At 40.4% G+C, this 13,963-nt stretch overlaps 1 protein-coding gene and 2 long non-coding RNA genes across 10 annotated transcripts in view; all 3 read right to left on the bottom strand.

Annotated features, from left to right (window-relative positions):
- The window catches only part of LOC115111378 (cell surface hyaluronidase-like), a 45,038-nt gene extending 44,255 nt beyond the window's left edge, over positions 1 to 783 (bottom strand). For both annotated transcript variants that reach the window (XM_029637366.2, XM_029637368.2), the window contains exon 1: positions 564 to 783. The gene's annotated coding sequence lies outside the window, so the exon portion shown is untranslated. The remainder of the gene's footprint in view (positions 1 to 563) is intronic.
- A 2,111-nt stretch (positions 784 to 2,894) lies between these two features.
- LOC115110994 (uncharacterized) lies at positions 2,895 to 3,712 on the bottom strand. Its single transcript, XR_003860728.2, has 3 exons — positions 3,446 to 3,712; positions 3,120 to 3,182; positions 2,895 to 3,013 (listed from the first exon to the last, which is right to left on the bottom strand). It is a non-coding gene; the product is annotated as an uncharacterized LOC115110994 (long non-coding RNA).
- Positions 3,713 to 3,843: 131 nt separating this feature from the next.
- LOC115110993 (uncharacterized) lies at positions 3,844 to 6,652 on the bottom strand. Of its 7 annotated transcripts, none has more exons than XR_010461477.1 (5): positions 6,393 to 6,629; positions 5,676 to 5,847; positions 5,418 to 5,538; positions 4,400 to 5,314; positions 3,844 to 3,881 (listed from the first exon to the last, which is right to left on the bottom strand). It is a non-coding gene; the product is annotated as an uncharacterized LOC115110993 (long non-coding RNA). The 7 variants fall into 7 exon arrangements; XR_010461476.1 differs by having other exon boundaries at positions 3,844 to 4,450; positions 4,538 to 5,314; positions 6,393 to 6,628; XR_010461478.1 differs by having other exon boundaries at positions 3,844 to 4,598; positions 5,245 to 5,314; positions 6,393 to 6,625.
- Positions 6,653 to 13,963: the final 7,311 nt, after the last annotated feature.

Genomic DNA, 13,963 nt, shown 5'->3' with positions numbered 1-13,963 from the left:
AACCACATCAGTTAATTAGCTAGCCAGTTAGCCTATTACAATGCATTAACACTGTACAACTTTGAGGTAAACATAATAATAAAATATCTGAAATGGAAAGTCCTACAAACTATCACTCATAGCACAGTACCACATATATTATTGCAACAATGTTTCACCCCAAGATCTTTATAAAGTCCAACTTGTAACCATTATTCCCATAACATAATCATACACCTCTGCAACCAAGTATAGTGAAATACAGTGAAATAGTTGAGTAGCATGAAAGATGTAGGGATGGATTTGGTCACATTTCTATATTAAACACTGCTTTACTGGCACACTGTGGGACTTTATATAGAACAACATGTAACTTTTCAACAACATGGGTTTGGGTACAACAACACAAAAGAAGCAAGACAGCACCAAGCACCTCTTTTTACCATACAATAATCACATTATTTTGTTAAATCACACAGCAGCTAGGCTACACTACAGACCGTTTGCTAAATACTTATAGGAAATATTCTATCAATAGCCAGGGCATGATAGTGGTACCATCCGAACAATGTGAGGTCTCCTACCTTTCACGGGATTACTCTGTGCCTTCACTGGCCATTCGCTCTCTTCCAAACAGCAAGCGTTGTTACGATGCGTTGACTGACGGAAGTCATGGAACGAATACTTAGAAAAATCTACAGTTTGCGTTGTGTGTTCTTTTTATACTTTTACATTGTGTTTTCTTTCGGGGCTGTAGACTGCCAGCCCCCGTCCCAGGCGCGGTTTGGAGAGGAAGTGAGCGGAGAGTACGGGCTCATGGGAGGGGCTTGAGTTGACTCCCACTGCCTCCGCCACCTGCTGTCAAGTATCCCTGACTGCAGTGTGCAGTTCGGGGCGGGGCTCAATGTGGGGGCTCACGTTTGACCACGCCCACTGTTTTGGGGGGTTCATTTAAGGTTTGACAGTCACACACTGAATACAAACACACACGTTTGTGCAAGGCACATGTTGAATAGAAACATATTTCATTTTTGAAGACCATAAGAGATATTATATAAAGTGGTACCAGCACATGTGTTTTTGCTTCATGTTATATTTGAGACAAACAACTGATATTTGACCCCAAAAAAACATCTGTGATGTGAGGTCTCCTACCTTTCACGGGATTACTCTGTGCCTTCACTGGCCATTCGCTCTCTTCCAAACAGCAAGCGTTGTTCAGGTTATGGATGTGTCACTGCAACCTTAAAGGTCCTCAATGATGTCACCATTGCCCTTAATTCTAAGCAATATTGTGCTGCTATTTTAATTGACTTGGCCAAAGCTTTTGATACGGTAGCTCATTCCATTCTTGTGGGCCGGCTAAGGAGTAGTGGTGTCTCTGAGGGGTCTTCGGCCTGGTTTGCTAACTACCTCTCTCAAAGAGTGCAGTGTATAAAGTCAGAAAATCTGCAGTCTCAACCACTGCCTGTCACCAGGAAAGTACCCTAAGGCTCAATCCTAGGCCCCACGCTCTTCTCAATTTACATCAACAACATAGCTCAGGCAGTAGGAAGCTCTCTCATCCATTTATATGTAGATGATACAGTCTTATACTCAGCTGGCCCCTCCATGGATTTTGTGCTAAATGCTCTACAACAAAGCTTTCTCAGTGTCCAACGAGCTTTCTCTACCCTTAACCTTGTTCTGAACACCTCCAAAACAAAGATCATGTGGTTTGGTAAGAAGAATGCCCCTCTTTCCACAGGTGTTATTACAACCTCTGATGGTTTAGAGCTTGAGGTAGTCACCTTATACAAGTATCTGGGAGTATGGCTAGACGGTGCACTGTCCTTCTCTCACATATCAAAGCTGCAGGCTTAAGTTAAATCTAAACTCCTCTTTCACCCCAGCTGCCAAACTAACCCTGATTCAGATGACCATCCTACCCATGCTAGATTACGGAGACATAATTTATAGATCGGCAGGTAAGGGCGCTCTCGAGCGTCTAGATGTTACATTACCATTCGGCCATCAGATTTGCCACCAATGGTCCTTATAGGACACATCACTGCACTCTATACTCCTCTGTAAACTGGTCATCTCTGTATACGCAAGACCCACTGATTGATGCTTATTTATAAAACCCTCTTAGGCCTCACTCACCCCTATCTGAGATATCTACTGCAGCCCTCATCCTCCACATACAACACCTGTTCTACCAGTCACATTCTGTTAAAGGTCCCCAAAACACACACATCCCTGGGTCGCTCCTCTTTTCAGTTTGCTGCAGCTAGCGACTGGAACGAGCTGCAACAAACACTCAAACTGGACAGTTTATCTCAATCTCTTCATTCAAAGACACAATCATGGACACTTACTGACAGTTGTGGCTGCTTTGTGTGATGTATTGCTGTCTCTACCTTCTTGACCTTTGTGCTGTTGTCTGTGCCCAATAATGTTTGTACCATGTTTTGTGCTGCTACCATGTTGTAATGCTACCATGCTGTGTTGCTGCCTTGCTATGTTGTTGTCTTAGGTCTCTCTTTATGTAGTGTTGTCTCTCTTGTTGTGATGTGTGTTTTGTCCTATATTTATATTGAATTTATTTATTTATTTTAATCCCAGGCCCCCATCCCCGTAGGAGGCCTTTTGGTGGGCTGTCATTGTAAATAAGAATGTTCTTAACTGACTTGCCTAGTTAAATGAAGGTTAAATAAAATAAATATTGTTGCAGTGAACAGACTTATGTATGTCATGTGCTGTTAAAATTGTGTTGATAAATGTTTGTAATTATATTATTTCATTGAGCATATACAGTGGGGCAAAAAAGTATCTCCCACTTAAAAAGATGAGAGAGGCCTGTAATTTTCATTATAGGTACACTTCAACTATGACAGACAAAATGAGAAAAAAAATCCAGAATCACATTGTAGGATTTTAATGAATTTATTTGCAAATTATGGTGGAAAATAAGTATTTGGTCAATAACAAAAGTTTATCTCAATAGTTTGTTATATACCCTTTGTTGGCAATGACAGAGGTCAAACGTTTTCTGTAAAGAAAGAAAGAAAACAGATTGTGGTCATTAAGTAATGTAAGGGCACCTCTTGGGATGTGTGTACAAGAATGCACGTTAATTTAGCTAATAGCCTTATTACCTAGTACCTGATCCTGCAGAGCTGGATGCTGGGGTGACATGCTGTGACTTCTTCTACATCATCCTGAAATATATTGGAGAGGGCCGGGGTTGAAGTCTTTAAACATTGGTTTAAGACTATACCACTCTATCATGACACCTCCTACCTGTAGAGCGTTTTGTTTTCGCTATCGTTTTCGATCTTTCAACCTCTCTTCTTCAGACCGTAGTGAGTGAATGACATATATTACATGCATTCAATATGAAAATATATTCAGGTCAGTCTGGCTGCAGTGAAAGAGATTTTAAGGATGCAAATGAAACGTTTTTATAATGTTCAAGACTTACGACTTACGACGTTCTGCAGGAGAACTAGGCACCCCCGTCGCCTAATTTGCTGCATGTTTTCCTTTGAAAAAGAAAATCACACAATCGAATGGTTATCCCAAAAAACATATCCACTAGTGATGAGAAATTCATAATTTATACATACCTCAGTGAAATCACACTGTGCTTCCATTGCAATGTACACAACGTAGTGTAAGTTAAGAATGAGTAGGTTGTTAAGTTTGATAGTCATGATAACAATAATGATGATAATAGTAAATAATAATACCCCCCCCAGGAATATATTTCAGGATGTAGAAGACATCCCCCCCAAGAAGTCACAGCATGTCACATCAGCATCCAGCTCTGTGTAACGGCATCCAGAGGTGGAAGAAGGATCGGACCAAAGCGCAGCGTGGTAAGTGTTCATGATGATTTATTCAAAACGACCTGAACACTGAAATACAAAACAATAAACGATGTGAACAAAACGAAAAAAGAAACAGTACCGTGTGGCCCAAACACTCACACGGAAACAAACACCCACACCCCAGAAGTGAAACCCAGGCTACCTAAGTATGATTCTCAATCCGAGACAACTAACGACACCTGCCTCTGATTGAGAACCATACTAGGCCGAACACAAAAACCAACATAAAAAAACCAACATAGACTGCCCACCCCAACTCACGCCCTGACCATACTAAAACATACTACTTACTACATACTAAAACAAAGAATAAAATAACAGAACTATGGTCAGAACGTGACACTCTGCAGGAGTTTGATGTATGAATTGTGTAGTGTAAAAACTGTAGGAAATAGGTGCCAAAAAGTGTCAGGAATAATAAACAAGAAAAAGTATGAGCAATAACAATAGTGTGCTTTGCTTGCTGAAAGCACAGAAATATTACTAACTTTTCATATGTTATAACAGAAAATAGGACTAATATAATATACTGAATAGCATCTTACCATCACAACAAACACCCCACAGTTGTTTGAGAAACCTTGCTTTGGTAGATCCTGTGGTGTGAACAAGGTACCATTTTCAATACAGGAATGACAATCAAATGGTACAGTTCAGTGGAATCATTTAAAGGAATATCCAACCTGAACATCATTCACACCAAAAGTCCTCCAAGGTCCAGGGGACAAGATCAGAGCAATGTTTCTGTGAACACAGTGTATGTGAAAGTAAAGAAAAAGTACAATTCAACAGCTTTGCATTGCATAACAGTTTTGAATACAGTTGGAACTGAATTAGCCTAGAGGCTCGAACACCAATTTTTGGGGGGGAGGGTCACAATGGGTTCAAAGAGAACTACCCCAACTGATAATGTTATCTATGGTTCTGTTTCCATCTGTTTAATGCACCGAATGGGAAATTATGTATCGTACATACATATTTTACATATTACATTTTACTTTAAATCAAACAGAGCCATAGATAATAAAAAATAATAAAAAAATGGATAAGTGGTCTTAAACTGAACTACCACTATCCAGATGGGATGAAACAAGGTGCCCTGAATGGTTGGGTGCGACTTCCATCTCTCCAGCCAGTGCCATGGAAAGATCTAGAAAGAAAATCTCCCTAGCTTGTGGCCTCAGTATCTGTTAAATGTGTTCAAATATGAACAGACACCTTTTGACATACAACTTTTAAACCTTGACTTTAAAGTTGTAGGATTTATACTAAAAGAGAGGTGGTGGTTAATGAAACATAGCTATGACGTATTATAATTCTAGCAAAGAATAAGATCGGCAATGAGCAACTTCGTTTTACAATAAACAAACAAAGGCAAAACTAAATTTACTTCCACACATTGTCCAATGTCCAGGTTCCCATACTGGAATAAGAATCCACTGCTGACCTGCTGCATTCTCCTAATGAAAGGAAAACAATAGTTGAATATAAACGTGAGGACTTCGTTATTACAAAAATAATAGCCAACACAATAAGAAATGGATGAATCATTAAAGAAATTACCAGCAAGTGATCCATGGGGTTCAATGATGCTGGTGGAAACCAAGTAGCAGTGACATGGCTGTTTGCAGCAAACACAGTGTGTCGCATTTCTACAACTGAAGCCACTTTATGATTGGGAACTCTGAAAAATAGGAATAACAGTAAAGTAACAAGTTATATAATGAAACTAAATACACTGATGTAACTGGAAAAAAAATAGGGCAAATCAAAGAAACGTGAACGTCAAATATATTTAATAAACAAAGAAATAAATAGTACCTCTGTGCCTCACTGAAGCATGACCTTTGATGTGGTTGTTGAACTTTGATGTGGTTGTTGACCTTTGATGTGGTTGTTGACCATATATTGTTCAGCCTTATGTGCAGAAGGGGCAGTGATGAAGATGACTGCTGCAGCATTTAGTTTATTTCCGCCCTACAATAACATGTCTCTATACATCAAAGAAAATAAGCATAGACATAAATGGCATGATAATTAGAAAGGCATAAAATAAGCTATTTAATTTCATGATTGTATATACTTTGTCTAGGCTGTGTAGACTCACTATGTGTAACTTAAGGAATGGCGGTCGGCATCAACAATACACATTTAGAGCCAGCCAAACACATGGCATATATTGAAGAAACACACACAAAAAATCAACGATCAAATCGATTACATAACTGTACATGTAAACTGAGGCTTACTGCTCAAGTAAGCACATTTGTCCAAATAAGATTCCTCATTGTAAGCAATTAGCTAGCTCACATGCAAACGGGTGCTATTGCTACTTAGCTAGCTCACGTGAAAAAGGGTGCAAATTAACGCTATGCTAACATCGGTGCGGTATAACACTGCCCTGGTATAACATGAATATTACAAAGTACATTATGCATAATGACAGTCTCATTTACTTCCATTGTTTATATTTTTATCCATGTAGGTTAGGCTCGATTAAGAGTCGCTTTCGTTGATGTTGATACTTTCGACATTTACCTCAACTTTATCTTGGCCATTGTAAATGAGAACTTGGATGTCATAAGGTGAACGCACCAATTTGTAAGTCGCTCTGGATAAGAGCGTCTGCTAAATGACTTAAATGTAAATGTAAATGTAACTTGTTCTCAACTAGCCTACCTGGTTAAATAAAGGTTAAATAAAAACTTGCGAGACCTTTAAGGGTTCAGCGTTAAACGCGTTTGACTCCTCCTACATTTAGCCTGGCCCTGAAGTTTGACTCTACACACATTGAGCCCTGCACCGAACTGCACGCTGCAGTCAGGGGCTTCTCCTTGCTGTAGCACGATTGGAGGACAGAGCACATGGCACAGGCACTTGGCCAGGGAGTCAGTGATAACTCATAAATAATTAACGGTAAATATTAAACGGTCTAGTGGAGGAATAGATCAATATATTAAACCATAGCCTTATCTGTTCAACCCATAACTAAACATACACTAGCCCTGATCATCTCCAACCCCTAGGCTATCAGAGCTCAAACCAAGGCCTAACTTTATTTCCAAATCTAATCCTAGGGAAGCCTCATTTCCAACCCTAATCCAAATGTGAAGACAGATTTGAGATTAATAACCTAGGCTAATGCAGTCTATTCATCTATCATCATATACTGTATGTATTCGAATTCGGGGGTAGCCCCTCGACCGGGATTCAAATTCAGGTCCGACTGTCAACACAATACCTTATCCATTATGCCAAGAGATCCAACCCCATTGACAAGGTTGCTAGGTGTTGCGGTAAGGTCACTACACGACCCCCTTCCTTCAGGAGCTATCTTGTCCCTACACTTCTCTATACCAAGTCCCTCACATCAAGTATACATGCCTCTGCAATTGCCTCACGAGTGCCATCCCACTTCTAACACAAATTTAGTGAATTCAGGGGGTTGCCCTGACCAGGACTCAAACGCGGGTCCAGCAACTGTCAACCCAACACCTAAGCCTTTACACCAAGAGAACTGAACCTCTTGACGAGGGCCTGATTTGTGCACCCAAACAAGAAATGGGATGATGATATTTGGTAGTAGGCCTAAACACATCCAGGAAGGATCAGTTTGGCATTAACTTTGATGCAAGAAGTACATTTTAGTCAATCAGCAGACACTCTCATCCAGAGCGACTTACAGCAGTGAGTGCATACATTTTCATGCAGATCCACCATGGGAATCAAACCCACAACCCTGTCATTGCAAGCACCATGCTCTACCAACAGCACACAACTGACAGGAATGACTCCTGGGTACATTTCCTGATATGCGGACCCAAAACAAGGAATAGGGTGTTCTGATGGTATTTTGTAGAGTGCTTGGAAAGGGATAGAAATGTTTTTTAAGACAAACAACAGTTGAGTTTTCTATTTACTGAAGTACAGTGGTGGAAAAAGTACCCACTTGAGTAAACGCAAAGATATCTTAATAGAAAAGGACTCAAGTAAAAGTGAAAGTCAACCAGTAAAATCCTACTCGAGTAAAAGTCTATAAGCATTTGTTTTTTTAAATATTCTTAAGTATCAAAAGTAAATGTAATTGCTGAAATATACTTAAGTATCAAAAGTAAAAGTACAAGTGTATATCATTTCACATTCCTTATATTAAGCAAACCAGACGGCACCATTTAAAAAAAATGTTTTATGAATATCCAGGGGCACACCAAAACTCAGACATCATTTACAAACAAAGCATGTGTTTAGTGAGTCCGCTAGATCAGAGGCAGTAGGATGACCAGGGATGTTCTCTTGATAAGTGTGTGAGTTAGACCATTTTCCTGTCCTGCTAAGCGTTCTAAATGTAACGAGAACTTGGAGTCAGGGAAAATGTATAGAGTAAAAAGTACATAATTTTCTTTAGGATTGTAGTGAAAAAAGTAAAAGTTATCAAAAATATCAAAAGTAAAGTACAGATACCCAAAAAAACTACTTAAGTAGTACTTTCAAGTATTTTTACTTATGTACTTTACGCCACTGCTGAAGTCACACCTTTTTCATTTACAAGTGAATACAGTATGTGCACATCAACAGTAGAGGGTGGTGTAGTCTCTTGTATTGACCCTTATGGCAACGCTTTATCTCAAGCCTGCAGATATAATGCTTTATAAATTGTTACAAGTATGTATGAGCCTTCAATGTCTTATGGTGAGGTTTATGATATGTCTCTCTATGTATCAACATTTCAACTGACAAAAATTGACTGGTACTTAGTCAGGCCCATTATTAGAAAGCATTACAAGGGAGGTTGTTCTCATGATGTCTTCTAATGCATTACATCTGCAGCTATTGCAGATGTAACATGTTACCACACTTACTCTACAATAGGCTTTCATTGAGCGATCACAACCAGTGTCCCATGCACCAAGGAACAATCAAAATCAAATCAGATTATATTTGTTACGTTCTTCATAAACAACAGGTGTAGACCAACAGTGAAATGCTTACTTACGTGCCCTTCCTAACAATGCAGCGAAAATAGAAAAATAAAATAACAAATATAACACATAATAATAAAAGTAATAATAAATACACAATGAGTAATGATAATCAGTGTGCCATGCACCATCAGCTATCCCAGTCAGTGTGCAATGTACCATCAGCTATTCCAATCAGTGTGTCATGCACCATCAGCTATCCCAATCAGTGTGCAATGCACCATCAGCTATCCCAATCAGTGTGCAATGGACCATCAGCTATCCCAATCAGTGTGTCATGCACCATCAGCTATCCCAATCAGTGTGCAATGGACCATCAGCTATCCCAATCAGTGTGTCATGCACCATCAGCTATCCCAATCAGTGTGCAATGCACCATCAGCTATCCCAATCAGTGTGCAATGGACCATCAGCTATCCCAATCAGTGTGTCATGCACCATCAGCTATCCCAATCAGTGTGCAATGGACCATCAGCTATCCCAATCAGTGTGTCATGCACCATCAGCTATCCCAATCAGTGTGCAATGCACCATCAGCTATCCCAATCAGTGTGCAATGCACCATCAGCTATCCCAATCAGTGTGCCATGCACCATCAGCTATCCCAATCAGTGTGCAATGGACCATCAGCTATCCCAATCAGTGTGCCATGCACCATCAGCTATCCCAACCAGTGTGCCATATACCATCAGCTATCCCAATTAGTGTGCCATGCAAAACATGCCATGTACTATCCCTCTCAGACTACCAAATACCATCAGAACATCCCATCCCTTGTTTTGGGTCCACATATCAGGAAAACAACCCAGAAGTCGTTCCTGTCAGTTGTGTGCTGTTTACTCATGCGTAAAGGTTCATGGAAAAACTGCTCCTTCCTTGATGTGTTTATAAAAAAAAATATTCAACCTTTATTTTGTAAGATGGTTGCCACTACGTAGTCTGGGTTCCAGTCTTTTCCAAATCTTTGGTAAATGACAGGAGTGGCAAGGAGTGGAATGTAATAGCTGAACAGATGTGTTAATCAGGCTAAGTTTCACGCCCCCCAGTGTAGACAACATAGAGCCGCACAGTGGTGTCATAATACCCATAAAACCTAGCGGTCAAACAGGGAAATGGTTCCAATAATTTTTACACCATTCATTTTTCCCATAGGGGATTTTAGAAACACTTAATATAAGGGCTGCGTTTCGTGTAGGCTTACCCTGACGTAACATTTTGATAACCATATAAATCTCTCTCAGACAAGGAGACTTTTATCAATATATTTGACTTTATTTCATCTCATATTCGAAAATGCTAATTAGCATCCAAATAAACATCATGCAAGACTACAAATCCCTGCAAGCTCCTGCTCATCATCTCTAGCTGACACCTTTGCTAAAAGGTATTATGTCAATTTAAAAACTTGCATAAGACTGTTCACAGAATTGTCAATTTTTCTGAAATGTAGCCAATTTATTAATTACTAAATTTAGCTAACATTAGATAGTTAATCCAGAGATTCTTACCTTTGCCTCGATTCGGCAGTCTCATTCAAATCATCATGTCATTTGCAGTACTTTATGATTGCCACATAAGCAGCTAATTAGATATACATGTCACGTCACGTCAAGGTAAGCCTACACGAAACACAACTTATTTAAAATGTTTCTAAAATTAATGGTGTAAAAACAATTGGAACCATTTCCTTGTTTGACTGCTAGGTTTGATGGGTATTATGACTAATACTGTGGTACTCTATCCCTATGAGGTGTGGCACCCATCTTACAAAATCTCTACTTTACAATAGGCTTTCATTGAGCAATCACAATCAGTGTGGCATGCACTACCAGCTATCACAATCAATGAGCCATGCACTGTCTATCACAATCAATGAGCCATGCACTGTCTATCACAGTCAGCGTGCCATGCACCGGCTATCAAAGTCAGTGTGCCATGCACCGGCTATCACAGTCAGTGTGCCATGCACCGGCTATCACAGTCAGTGTGCCATGCACCGGCTATCACAGTCAATGTGCCATGCACTGTCTATCACAGTCAGTGTGCCATGCACCACCAGCTATCACAGTCAGTGTGCCATGCACTGTCTATCACAGTCAGTGTGCCATGCACCGGCTATCATAGTCAGTGTGCCATGCACCGTCTATCACAGTCAGTGTGCCATGCACCACCAGCTATCACAATCCGTGTGCCATGCACCACCAGCTATCACAATCAATGTGACATGCACCACCAACTACCACAATCAGTGTGCCATGCACCGACTATCACAGTCAGTGTGCCATGCACCGACTATCACAGTCAGTGTGCCATGCACCGACTATCACAGTCAGTGTGCCATGCACCGACTATCACAGTCAGTGTGCCATGCACCGACTATCACAGTCAGTGTGCCATGCACCGGCCATCACAGTCAGTGTGCCATGCACCGACTATCACAGTCAGTGTGCCATTCACCGGCCATCACAGTCAGTGTGCCATGCACCGACCATCACAGTCAGTGTGCCATGCACCGACTATCACAGTCAGTGTGCCATGCACCGACTATCACAGTCAGTGTGCCATGCACCGACCATCACAGTCAGTGTGCCATGCACCGACTATCACAGTCAGTGTGCCATGCACCGACTATCACAGTCAGTGTGCCATGCACCGGCCATCACAGTCAGTGTGCCATGCACCGACCATCACAGTCAGTGTGCCATGCACCGACTATCACAGTCAGTGTGCCATGCACCGACTATCACAGTCAGTGTGCCATGCACCGACTATCACAGTCAGTGTGCCATGCACCACCAGCTGTCACAATCAGCTCAAGAAGTGATTAAAGCATTATTACACAATGGTGCACGTCATCTTGTGAGTCTGTCTAGTCTTGATGACTACAGACCAGTCACCTTGACCTCCTTGGTAATGAAGTCCTTTGAGAAACTGATTAAGAAGGCTTTTGGACAAGACACAGCACCATCTTGATCCGTTTTAGATTGTACATAGGGCTAAGCAGGGTGTACAGGATTCTACTTGCTATCCTACTTGATCTTCTATGCAAACATCTAGAGCACCAAAACTCATGCCAAGCTGTTATTTGTTGATTTCTCATCTGCTTTTAATACCATTCAGCCCCATCTGCTAGTGAACAAACTCACTAATCATTTTGGTGTAGACTCATATAGTGGGCTGGATCCTTGACTTTCTAACCAACAGAAGAACCCAGAGGGTGAAGGACGGTGAATGGGTGCTTGTCAGGGGAGCTATCATCATAAACAGGCTCACCCCAGTGGTGTGTCCTCTCGCCATTCCTCTACAATATTTCTGTACACTGATGATTGTCGTAGCCAGAACGAGAACAGATACATCCTGAAGTTTGCGGACCACTCTGTAATAGTCAGTCTCCTTCATGATAAGGAAACTGCACATGGCCCTGTTGTTAATGATTTTGTACATTGGTGTGACAGTGTATTCTTACAACTGAATGTGACAAAAAAACAAAACATATGTGTATTGATTTCAGGTGTCAACCCCCTACCCCTCAGAACACTATCATCAAGGGCCAGAAGGTAAACACTGTAGACAACTACAAGTATTTTGGCACAAATTATTGATAATAACTTTGAGTCTAACACTGACATGTTGTGTAAGGGCCAGCAACGCCTTTGTCTCAGACAACTGGCAAAGTTCCAGGTAGAAAGGACCTTCATGAGTCTTTTGTAAGTCGTACATAGAGTCTGTCTTAACATTTTATTTTATTTGCTGGTACGGCAACCTTGGTGTAAAAGTAAAAAATAGCTAGCTAGCTAGAAATAGTGAAAGTGGGCAGTAAGATCACAGGAGTCCAGCAGAGTAGTCTGTCTGATCTGTACAACAGACAAGTGGCGAGGAAGGCAGAATTAATCCTGTCTGATTATGCCTACCCCCCTACACCATGAGTTCCAGGTCTGGCTCCTGGTTTAGATTCCCCACTGTTAAGACTAACAGGCCCAAGCACTCCTTTACCCCTATGGCCATTGCCCTATTGAAGACAGAGGAAAGGTAGGCAGGCGAGGGATGAGGAGGATGATGGTGATGTTTTTTCTTTCTGTCAGTACATTGACACATTGTTCACGAGAAGATCTAAAAATGCACGGAGCACTTCACTTATTAGGCAACTTTTGATTGTTATACTTGTGTACTGCTGCTAATGTCGATCACTAGAACTCTACTGTATATAATTGGCTGTCAGGCAGATGACTTGATGGAATAGCCCATTGTATTACCTACAACTGTGTCTCATTGTGATCCATGTGGATTCTATATGTTCAATGTTATTTATGCTCCTATGCTGAAAAACAAAGTGTCCCCTGGGATAATAAACTTGAAACTTGCCATCTACCCATTCAGTTCACCAGAAAAAAAGAGCAAGCATATTTTTTTGTTTTGTTTTTATTGTCTATATCCATTTTATTATAACTATTATCAAGAACATATTATATAATTTCCCTCAGTAATGAACCTTCTTAGAAAATAATAAATGACATTGGTCTAGATGACCAGAATGAGTTCAACAGTCATCGGAATAATTCAGAATGGTCTCACCACAGATGGATGCCTAATTCTCATATGAACACTTAAAGTACTAAGAAGTTACATTTACATATTACAGAAGCTAGTGAAAGAAATACAATGTCCAGTACAAACATTATCTATAAAGTCAAAATGGATGGAAGTATTAGTACTAACAACCAATCCTAACAATCTTTGATTACTCTAGTAACAACACCCAATCAAAATATTTCAGTTCATCAGACCTGGAAGTTTTCAGTAGCACCCATGGGCTTAAGCTAGACAGCATTTACCCAGCTAAAAGTAAAAAAAACTATAGCCTATTATAGCATGCAGTAGCACTTAACATCTGCTTCTATAGGCTTAGTCAGTGCCCTACTAATACAATAAAGTATGTGACTGGTAAATGTTTCACATTGTTCAGCATTAAGTGTTTCTCAAAGAAAACAAAGTCTCCAAAATACCAGGGTATCATATGAGTTAAGACAAAAGCAAAAAGTGTGCAAAAAGAAGAAATCGTTCAGTTGTGTCCTCTGTAAAACTGTCATCAAAACACTTCCCAATCAATCATTAATGACTTATACTGTTTTT

The sequence above is a fragment of the Oncorhynchus nerka genome, linkage group LG27 (genome assembly GCF_034236695.1).
Source record: "Oncorhynchus nerka isolate Pitt River linkage group LG27, Oner_Uvic_2.0, whole genome shotgun sequence".
Classification (NCBI taxonomy): domain Eukaryota; kingdom Metazoa; phylum Chordata; class Actinopteri; order Salmoniformes; family Salmonidae; genus Oncorhynchus; species Oncorhynchus nerka.
This window is presented reverse-complemented; position numbering and strand designations above follow the sequence as displayed.